This window comes from Pongo pygmaeus, chromosome 5, assembly GCF_028885625.2.
Source record: "Pongo pygmaeus isolate AG05252 chromosome 5, NHGRI_mPonPyg2-v2.0_pri, whole genome shotgun sequence".
In the NCBI taxonomy this organism is placed as follows: Eukaryota; Metazoa; Chordata; class Mammalia; order Primates; family Hominidae; genus Pongo; species Pongo pygmaeus.
In genome coordinates, this window is record NC_072378.2 from 32,978,162 (window position 1) to 32,990,444 (window position 12,283).

The window sequence follows — 12,283 nt, forward strand, 5'->3', positions numbered from 1 at the left end:
TTTCCCAGATCATTTTTCATGTCCAGTAACACAGAAGCCACCAAGTACAGTATAGCCTGATAATATGTTGATTTCTTAACTGATGTTAATATTTCTTGCTTCCTTGTGTTCCCACCCTTGGCACTGCCACCCACCCCTCAATTCAGGCAACAATGAAGTTAATGGATAACATCTGCCCTTGGCCCAGAATTGTTATAGCAAAAATTTTAAAACCAAAAAATAAGTCTGTACTAATTTCAATGTGGCTTTTAAAAGTATGACCCAGAAATAAGATAGGATAAAGGAATTTCGAATCTCAAAAATATCAAAAGTAAAAATTTATTCTCAAAACTTTAAATTTGTGAAGAATGATGACAGTAGAAGCCTTCTTCTTCCCTTGTCACCTTGAGATAAAAATTCTTTAGGCAGGAAAAGAAATGGAAGTCAGAAAAACATTAGAATAAGACAATAATGTGGGTGTCTGAAAAGGAACAAATACTTATTCCTCACATAGGGTTAGTGACAATGGGGAAAGGGATGGGAGTAGAAGCCACAGACATATCTAGGAGCCCTGAATAGAGGCGCAGTCTGCCTCACCTCCTGAATGAAGCTTTACTAGATAACCAGATAACCATGTAGCTTTCCCTGTGCCACCCTGGCATGAAGGAGACAGTATAGTGAATATGGCTACAGGATGTTTCTGGGAAACATGCCAATACAAAACAATGCCAATATCTTCAGAAATCCCCAGCCCTTTCCCCTCACCCCTCCTGGCTAAGGAAAGCATGAGCTTATGAGAGAAATCCTAGGAAGAACAACACAGTTGAGACAATGTAGCAGCAGCAGTGGGTGCTGTGTCCTCCACTGGATTCTCCATCTCCTAGGAGAAACTCTCACAGAGGAAATGGGTCAGCAGTGACCTCATGGCTCTAAACAGCTATGAAATCCATGAGGATATTTCTAACCATGCTACCTGCATCAGTGAGTTTAAATTTTAATTGGAGAAAAAATACAAAATATTAACGCAATAATTGATACAGTATAGTTTGGTGCAAAGAACCATAAATCCAAATCCAGGACTCAGTACTTTGAAGCTAGTATTTTAAACTTTATAAATGGGTAAAGTATGTAACATTTCTGGCCTTACTTTTCTTATCCACAATGTAGGAGTAGTAATACTTTCCTTGCAGAGTTATTGATAGAATGTGAATAATCTTGATACATAGTCAATGCCTTACACATAGTACATGAATACATAAGAAAACATTGTGGTTATATTTATAATTAATTTATTTAAAAGAATAGATCATATTATATGAAAAGCACTTTTGTTTTTCTCAGCCCCTTAATGATTTAGGAGATTCAAATGTAGAGCTATGGGTGAATTTCTTTTCATATGATAATTGAAGGATATTTTTCTTTCTCCAGAATGAGAGAGGCTGAGATTGGATTGGTAAGAGAACTCTAAGCATGAGAAGTTGTAATATTTGACTTTGGTTTTCAACTCTCTAAGAGGGGATATATTCCCTCCTTATGGCCCATAAGTGTTTATTCAAGGTATATCATATACAACAGATCTTTATGCCTGTTTACTTTGGAGAAGAAGTGAAGATAGTTCAAGGAGAAAATAATTTAAAACGCAGACTGGGAATCAGTAAGCACAGGAAATCTGAACCAGGGATGATCATGAAAATGTCCGTCACAGAGCACAGGTGATTTTTAGGGCAATAAAACTATTCTGTTTGATACCACAATGGTGAAAAATGTCATTATGCATTTGCCCAAATCCACAGAATATATAACACCAAGAGTGAGACTTAATGTAAACTATGGACTTTGGGTGATAATGATGTGCCGATGTAAGGTCATAAATGATAGCAAATGCACCACTCAGATGGGAGATGTTGCTAATGAGGGAGGCTATGCATGTGTGGGAGCAGAGTGTATATGGCAGCAGTCCCCAGCCTTTTTGGCAGCAGGGACCAGTTTTATGGAAGACAATTTTTCCACAGATAGTTGGGGGAATGGGGGTATGATCTGGGGATGAAACTGTGAAACTATTCCACCTCAGATCAACAAGCATTAGTTAGATCCTCATAAGGAACATGCAACCTAGATCTCTTGCATGCACAGGTAACAATAGGGTTCACGCGCCTATGAGAATCTAATGCCACCACGGATCTGATGGAAGGCGGGGCTCAGTTGGTAATGCTGGCTCACCCACTGAGTGGTCCAGTTTCTAACAGGCCACCAACTGGTACTGGTCCATGGCCCGGGGGTTGGGGACCTCTGGGATACCTCTGCACCTTCTGCTCAGTTTTTCTGTGAACCTAAAACCGCTTTAAAATAAGGTCTATTTTTAAAAAGGAAAAGAGAAGGTAACCAATTATGATCCTAAATATGTAAAATAAAAATTTTAGTATGAAAAACAGTCACATTAAAATGCACAATGTGCTAAGAAGTTTTTAGCAACAGGGTTTCAAATACATTTCATATACATTTCAACGATTCATGAGGCATGAACCCAGCATTTTGGAGTTGTGTACATCTGTGTGTGTGTGTGTGTGTGTGTGTGTGTGTGTGTGTGTGTGTAATATAAGGGGTATACTGAATGGCATAATGACCAGTCATGCAGAAATCTACAAATGCTGCCCAACTCAGACTCCTTCGTCAAGAAGCGCTGTGGAAAGCAAATTTAATGACAGTAGTATTTTATTAAAAAGATGTATTCAAAAAATATTTACGTAATGTTAAGATAGCAGAATTAAAACTAATTCTAAAAAATAAGAGTAAATAGTTCTTTTTGTCAGCTAAAAATGTAGGGCCTACTATAAATAGGGTTACGGACCTACCTGCCTGATTTAAAATCGTGTAATTCTTAAACAATTATTTGAGGTATTTGAATTATTTCAGATTACATACATAAAGTGTGACTTCATTAATATTTAATATCACACTATTTAAAATTTACAAAATTAGTGGGTCACAGAGGCTCCTGCTTGTGATCTTAGCACTTTGGAGGCCAACAGGGAAGGATTGCTTGAAGCCAGGAGTTCAACAGCTGCCTGGGCAACAAAGCAAGACCCTGTCTCTACAACATAAAAATAAATTAATGCATGGCAGCACTCCTGTAGTCCCAGCTACTCTAGAGGCTGAGGCGAGAGGAGTGCTTGAGCCCAGGAGTTCAATACTTCAGTGGGCTAAGATTGTGCCACTGTGCTCACTCCAGCCTAGGCAACAGAGAAGGACTCCATCTCTAAAAATAAATAAATAAATAAAATTTACAAAATTTTAAAAATCAAATGAAATATGTCAGGTTTTTACCTACCACATTCAAACTAGGGACTTGAAGAATTAAACATTTGATTACAAATGAAGCACTTCATGCACAGACTGGCACATAGTAAGTAGTCAATAGGTGTTAACAATTTGTGTTATTGTTATTTTCTGGAGTCCAACTAACAAATCCCACAGCGAATGACACCACAGGGTTGCAACCAACAAGATCCAGAATATGGGAACTTCTACTAGATAAACAACTCCATTTCTTCAGCAACAATTCAAGAGAGAGAGAGAAGAGAAGCTATACATTTTAAAAGGCTGAAGAAATATATGAACCAAATTTATATGAGGCAATCAGAAAAACTGACACCGACTGTATTAAGGAATTATCTAATTTTAGTGTGGTAATGAGATTGCTGTTATGTTTTCTAAAAAGTCATTATACTTTAGATTTTTCATGATAAAATAATTATGAATGAAATATGAGATCTGAAAGTATCTTCAAAATAACCCACTGTGCACATATGATTAATCGGGTAGGTTTACAAAATTGCCCATGAATTGAACATTGTTAAAGCTGGGCTTTTAAAGCATGGTACTCGGCCAGGCGCGGTGCCTCATGCCTGTAATCCCAGCACTTTGGGAGGCCAAGGTGGGCGGAACGCCTGAGGTCAGGAGTTTGAGACCATCCTGGCCAACATGGCAAAACCCTGTCTCTACTAAAAATATGGAAAATTAGCTGGGCGTGGTGGCGGGCACCTGTAATGCTAGCTACTTGGGAGGCTGAGGCAGGATAATTACTTGAACCCAGGAGGCAGAGGTTGCAGTGAACTGAGATCATGCCGTTGCACTCCAGCCTGGGCAACAGAGCAAGACTCTGTCAAAAAACAAACAAAAAAAACCATGGTACTCTTCTCTCTACTACTGTACACAGTTGAAGTTTTCTACAATGCAAAGTTTTTAAAAAATGCATTCCAGGAAAGTCCCATAAACGTAGGCAGAGAAGCATTCTGTTTGAAGTTATGTTAGTTTTTAGGCTCTTCTCATTTTTATCACAGTTAGGAAACCCTGACTATCCAAATCCTTCCTAAGTCTACGGGAACCTCTCAGAAATGCAACTCTAAAGAATGTGTATGCAAGAACTAATAACAGCAAAGGAGAGCAAATTACTTTTTCCTTTATTATTGGCTATACTAAGCCCCCAGACTTGTTTATATGTTCATTAATTCATCAAAAATGCAAAAATGGTCATGGAGTACCATTATAGCAATAAGTACAATACTTTGTTATGAGTATCATTAAAATAATGTGAAAAGAGATACATTCATTGTCTTCATATAAATTACACTCTAGTGGGAAGAAATATACATATATTGCATAATTCCACAAACATATCATTACAAACTCTAAATAATTTATAAAGGAAAAGAATGAGGTAAAACGAGAAAGTGTCACGCAGGAACAAGGTATAATTTGGGGGGGTTTAGAGGTGGCTTGAAGAAATGTATCCTGAGATGAAATAAGGTGGTATACAGTAGGTAAATGACAAGGTTGAGGAGGGCAGAGCAAATGTTTGAGAAACTCTAACAATATGAAAGAGAAGATGAGAATTTAATAACATGAAAATTATTACAGATTTAATAGAGAAAGCTCATGTAACAGCAAACAAGTTTAAAATCTTTCTAATTAGAATTTTATGAGGCCAACATCACCCTGATACCAAAGCCTGGCAGAGACACAACAAAAAAAGAGAATTTTAGGCCAATAAACCTGATGAACATCAATGTGAAAATCCTCAATAAAATACTGGCAAACCAAATCCAGCAGCACATCAAAAAGCTTATCCACCACGATCAAGTTGGCTTCATCCCTGGGATGCAAGGCTGGTTCAACATATGCAAATCAATAAATGTAATCCAGCATATAAACAGAACCAAAGACAAAAACCACATGATTATCTCAATAGATGCAGGAAAGGCCTTCGAAAAAATTCAACAGCCCTTCATGCTAAAAACTCTCCATAAACTAGGTACTGATGGAACATATCTCAAAATAATAAGAACTATTTATGATAAACCCACAGCCAATATCATACTGAATGGGCAAAAACTGGAAGCATTGCCTTTGAAAACCAGCACTAGACAAAGATGCCCTCTCTCACCACTCCTATTCAACATATTATTGGAAGTTCTGGCCAGGGCAATCAGGCAAAAGAAAGAAATAAAGGGTATTCAATTAGGAAAAGAGGAAGTCAAATTGTCTCTGTTTGCAGATGACATGATTGTATGTTTAGAAAAGCACATCATCTCAGCCCAAAATCTCCTTTAGCTGATAAGCAACTTCAGCAAAGTCTCAGGATACAAAATCAATGTTAAAAATCATAAGCATTCCTATACACCAATAACAGACAAAAAGAGAACCAAATCATGAGTGAACTCTCATTCTCAATTACTACAAAGAGAATAAAATACCTAGGAATCCAACTTACAAGGGATGTGAAGGACCTCTTCAAGGAGAACTACAAACCACTGCTCAACGAAATAAAAGAGGACACAAACAAACAGAAGAACATTCAATGCTCATGGATAGGAAGAATCAATATCATGAAAATGCCCATACTGCCCAAGGTAATTTATAGTTTCAATGCTATCCCCATCAAGCTACCACTGACTTTCATCACAGAATTGGAAAAAACTACTTTAAATTTCACATGGAACTAAAAAAGAGCCCACATAGCCAAGACAAGCCTAAGCTTAAAGCTTAGCAAAAAGAACAAAGCAAAGAAACCTAAGCAAAAAGAACAAAGCTGGAGGCATCACACTATGTGACTTCAAACTATACTACAAGGCTACAGTAACTAAAACAGCATGGTACTGGTACCAATACAGATATATACACCAATTGAACAGAACAGAGTCCTCAGAAATAACACCACACATCTACGACCATCTGATTTTTGACAAACCTGACAAAAACAAGCACTGGGGAAAGGATCCCCTATTTAATAAATGGTGCTGGGAAAACTGGCTAGCCATATGTAGAAAGCTGAAACTGGATCCCTTCCTTACACCTTATATAAACATTAACTCAAGATGGATTAAAGACTTAAACATAAAACCTAAAACATAAAAACCCTAGAAGGAAACCAAGGCAATACCATTCAGGACATAAGCATGGGCAAAGACTTCATGACTAAAACACCAAAAGCAATGGCAACAAAAGCCAAAATTGACAAATGGGATCTAATTAAACGAAAGAGTTTCTGCACAGCAAAAGAAACTATCATCAGAGTCAACAGGCAACCTACAGAATGGGAGAAAATTTTTGCAATCTACCCATCTGACAAAAGGCTAATATCCAGAATCTACAAAGAACTTAAACAAATTTACAAGAAAAAACAAACATCATCAAAAAACCCTCATCAAAAGGTGGGCAAAGGATGTGAACAGACACTTCTCAAAAGAAGACATCTATGCAGCCAATAGACACATGAAAAAATCTCATCATCACTGGTCACCAGAGAAATGCAAATCAAAATCACAATGAGATACCATCTCATACCAGTTAGAATGGTGATCATTAAAAAGTCAGGAAACAACAGATGCTGGAGAGGATGTGGAGAAATAGGAATGCTTTTACACTGTTGGTAGGAGTGTAAATTAGTTCAACCATTGTGGAAAACAGTGTGGCGATTCCTCAAGGAATGGTATTTCTAGAACTAGAAATACCATTGACTCAGCAATCCCTTTCCTGGGTATATACCCAAAGGATTATACATCATGCTACTATAAAGACACATGCACATGTATGTTTATTGCAGCACTATTCACAATAGCAAAGACTTAGAACCAACCCAAATGTCCATCAATAATAGACTGAATAAAGAAAATGTGGCACATATACACTATGGAATACTATGCAGCCTTATAAAAGGATGAGTTCATGTCCTTCGTAGGGACATGGATGAAGCTGGAAACCATCATTCTGAGCAAACTAACACAAGGACAGAAAACCAAACACCACATGTTCTCACTCATAAGTGAGAGTTGAACAATGAGAACACATGGACATGGGGAGGCGAACATTACACACAGGGGCCTGTCGGGGAGTCGGCGGTTGGGGGAGGGATAGCATTAGGAGAAATACCTAATGTAAATTACGAGTTGATGGGCGCAGCAAACCAATATGGCACATGTATACCTATGTAACAAACCTGCACGTTGTGCACATGTACCCTAGAGCTTAAAGTATAAGAATAACAATAATAATAACAAAGAATTCTTTTTTTTTTTTTTTTTTGAGACAGAGTCTCGCTCTGTTGCCCAGGCTGGAGTGCAGTGGTACGATCTTGGCTCCCTGCAAGCTGCCTGGGTTCACGCCATTCTCCTGCCTCAGCCTCCCAAGTAGCTGGGACTCTAGGCGCCCACCACCACGTCTGGCTAATTTTTTGTATTTTTAGTAGAGTTGGGGTTTCACCATGTTAGCCAGGATGATCTCTGCCTCCTGACCTCGTGGTCTCCCTGCCTCGGCCTCCCAAAGTGCTGGGATTACAGGCCTGAGCCACCACACCCGGCCAAAAAAGAATTCTTAATCTGTAAAAGTAATAATAGAATGCTACAAAAAATTGGAAAATTTAATAGAAAGGTTGAAAAATGTAATCAAGAAAATCTCACTGACATTTAAAAAGACATGGCCAGGAGTGGTGGCCCACGCCTGTAATCCCAGCACTTTGGGAGGCTGAGGTGGGCAGATCACGAGGTCAGGAGATCGAGACCATGGTGAAACCTCGTCTCTACTAAAAATACAAAAAATATTAGCTGGGCGCGGTCGCAGGTGCCTGTAGTCCCACCTACTCGGGAGGCTGAGGCAGGAGAATGGCGTGAACCCGGGAGGCGGAGCTTGCAGTGAACCAAGATCGTGCCACTGCACTCCAGCCTGGGGACAGAGCGAGACTCCGTCTCAAAAAAAAAAAAAAAAAAAGTATACCTTTTCAAAATCACAATCAGGCACAGAGAAAGAATAAAAATACTGTTGGATATGAAAGGACATAAATTTTACCTACCACACATAGTTTTATTAGAAATTGACTAAGGATATTACTTAGTAAAGTGAAACTGTTAATCAAGAAATGGGAAGGTAAGGAATCCAGGAAACCGAATTTAATGCAGGACCTCACTGAAAAGGGATCCTACTACAGTAGTTCCTTGGCAAGCAGAATGTCTGATACATGAGTGATATTTAGAAAATGATTAACAATTTTTTCAACTTTTAGAATTAAGCTACGAGCAAAGCCCAAGGATGCTTAGTGTTGCAGGAGAATGTCAAAATTGTCAGCTTTGACGATATTGAAAAAAAGGGTGCATGTACCTCATTTTGTCAAGTGGAAGCATAAAGTGGAGGGGAAAGGAAGGGTAACAATGTCAATAACTTCATCTTCGAAGAAGGAGGAAAGAGACATTGCCCATAGTTAAGGAAGAAGTCACAAAGATCACTACATTTAAATTACATTTGTAACCAAAAGAATTATGAAAGATGGCTCATGAATTAAAGCAGGGTTTTAGAAATTGTACTATTATTCAGTCACAAAAAGTCTTCAGCCTAACCCCCAGGGAGTTCTGAAGCTGTAAGAGCCCTTCAGAGTTGGCCCAAATTAGGGAAAGGGTTTAGGACATTTATACCCCCACACTGACCAGTCATTATAGGTGGGTTCTTCCTGGGAAGTGGAGTAAAATCCGATGAGGCAGATTTCATCACCTAAGGCAATTCCAGGGGATGGCTGACAGCTATGGGCAGTCAGCCAGCAACATTCCCAGCAATGAGAGAATAAATCCTTCTGTCCCAAAGGGAGTTAAGTAGAACAGAACAGCATCCACAACAGAAACAGTGTTCTAGTTCCTAGGAATACATATATATTCATGTGGAAGAAAACAAATAAATGTGTGTTTTGTTGTTGTTGTTGTTGTTGTTGTTTGAGACAGAGTCTCACTCTCACCCAGGCTGCAGTGCAATGGTGTGGTCTCAGCTCACTGCAACCTCTGCCTCCCAGGTGATTCTCCCACCTCAGCCAGCCGAGTAGCTGGGACTACAGGTGTGTGCCACCACACCCAGCTAATTTTTGTATTTTTAGTAGAGACGGGGTTTCACCATGTTGGCCAGGCTGGTCTCAAACTCTTGACCTCATGATCCACCCGCCTCAGCCTCCCACGTGCTGGGATTACAGGCGTGAACCACCATGCCCAGCCCAGATAAATGTTTTTTTAAAATTCATCATCTCTTTAAAAATTAAAAATAGAACTACCACATGAGCCAGCAATTCCATTCCTGGGTACATCTGCAAAGAAAATGAAATCAGTGTATCAAAGAGATATCTGCACTCCCATGTTCATCGCAGCAACACTCACAATGGCCAAGAGATAGAATCAACCTAAATGTCCATCAGCAGATGAGTGGATAAAGAAACTGGTCTATACACACAATGGAATACTATTCAGCCTTATAAAAGAAGGAAATCTTCTACATCATTACAGGATGAACCTGGGGGACATTATGTTAAGTGAAATAAGCCAGGCACAGAAAGACAAATACCGCATGACCTCACTTACATGTGGAATCTAAAAAAGGCAAAATCACGGCAGGTCGAGGAGTGGGGGTAGTAGGGAGGGGAACAAGGAGGAATGAGATGATGTTGGTCAAAAGGTACAAAGAAGGGCAGGGTTTGGTGGCTCATGCCTGTAATCCCACCACTTTGGGAGGCTGAGGCAGGTGGATTGATTGAGCCTAGTTCAAGACTGGCTGGGCAGTATGCTGAAACTCTCTGTCTTTACAAAAATACAAAAATTCGCCAGGCATGGTGGGGCATGCCAGTAGTCCCAGCTACTCCAGAGACTGAGGTGGGAGGATGGACTGAGCCCGGGAAGTCAAGGCTGCAGTGAGCTGTGATTATACCACTGCATTCCAGCCAGAACTAGGCCCTGTCTCAAAAAAAAAAAAAATAGAAAGTTTCAGTTAGACAGGAGGAATAAGTACTGGAGATCGATTGGACAGCATGGTGACTACGGTTAATAATAATGTACTGTCATCCCTTGACATCCATGAGGGATCGGTTCCAGGACCTCCTCTGTATACCAAAATCTGAGAATGCTCAAGTCCCTTATTAAAAATGGCTTAGGTTTTGCATATAACCTAAGCCTATCCTCCCATATACTTTAAATCATCTCTACATTACTTATAATACCCAATGCAATGTAAATGCTATGTAAATAGCTGTTATACTGTATTGTTTTGGAATTGGAATTATTTTTATTGTTATATTGTTATTTTTCATTTTTTTGTATATATTTTCAATCCACAGCTGAATGAGTCAGAGGATGTGGAACCCACAGATACAGAGGGCCAACTGTATTGCCTATTTGAAAATTGCACTGGGCATGGTGGCTCACGCCTGTAATTCCAGCACTTTGGGAGGCCAAGGTGGGTAGATCACCTGAGGTCAGTAGTTCAAGATCAGCCTGGCCAACATGGTGAAACCCTGTCTCGGGAGACCCCTGTCTCTACTAAAAATACAAAAATTAGCTGGGCATGGTGGCGCATGCCTGTAGTCCCAGCTACTCGGGAGGCTGAGGCAGAAGAATTGCTTGAATCCCAGAGGCGGAGGTTGCAGTGAGTGGAGATGGCACCAATGCACTCCAGCCTAAGCGACAGAGCGAGACTCTGTCTCAAAAAAAAAAAAAAGGAAATTGCTAAGAGAGATTTTAAATATTCATACCACAAAAAAAGTGAAGTGATGGATATGTTAATTAGCCTGGTTTAATTGCATGTATCAAAAAGTCATGTAGTACCCTGTAAATGCAGTTGTCAATTAAAAATAATTAAGGAGTTTAAAATTATTTTGAAGTGTAACATTTTTAACTTTTTCTTGTTCAAATAAAGTTTTCTGGTTTTTTATTTTTTTGTTTTTTAAAATCACTTCTTAACTTCCATTAACTCAACTGATTCACCCTATTAACTTAAGAACTCTGTTCCTTAAGTTAAACATTTCATGATAATCAGGAAGGGCAAGGTTATATTGCAATAAGATCTTAACCCACAGTAAAAAGTAGATCTCAGTGGCTTAACTCAATAAGGAGACTTAATTCCACAGTTATTCAAGTAACTTGGGTTATGGAGTTTCCAGCATCTCATACACAATCATGCACCTACTTGCAAGTTCCATTGGCTACTGTCAGTCAAATGACCCCAACCTAACAGCAGAAAAGATGGAAATATACAGGAGCTTTGGAATATTGGCAAGCACCAGTCTCCAAAAGATATACTGTTATTATCTAAGGTAAGGACAAATGCTCAAGACTGGTAGGTTGTTCTCTAGAACACCCACACACTTTCCTCCAACTTATATGCCGACTAAGACTCAGTTCTTTGTGTTAGCAAACTTATTTATTATCGGGGAACCTGCCCCGATAATCACATAGGTTCTTTTCTATTTTTCCTAAGCGTCGGCCGGCTTGAGAAATAAAGGGACAGAGTACAAAAGAGAGAAATTTTAAAGCTGGGCATCTGGGGGAGACATCACACGTTGGTTGGATCATGATGCCCCACAAGCCACAAAAACCAGCAAGTTTTTATTAGGGATTTTCAAAAGGGGAGGGAGTGCGCGAATAGGTGTGGGTGACAGACATCAAGTACTTAACAGGGTAATAGAATATCACAAGGCAAGTGGAGGCAGGGTGAGATCACAGGACCACAGGACTGAGGTGAAATTAAAATTGCTAATGAAGTTTCAGGCACCATTGTCATTGATAACATCTTATCAGGAGACAGGGTTTTGAGATCAACTGGTCTGACCAAAATTTATTAGGCGGGAATTTCCTCTTCCTAATAAGCCTGGGAGCGCTATGGGAGACTGGAGTTTATTTCATCTCTGCAGCCTTGACCATAAGAGATGGCTACGCCTCAGGGGGGGCCAGTTCAGAGACCTACCCCTAGGTGCGCATTCTTTTTCTCAGGGATGTTCCACGGTGAGAAA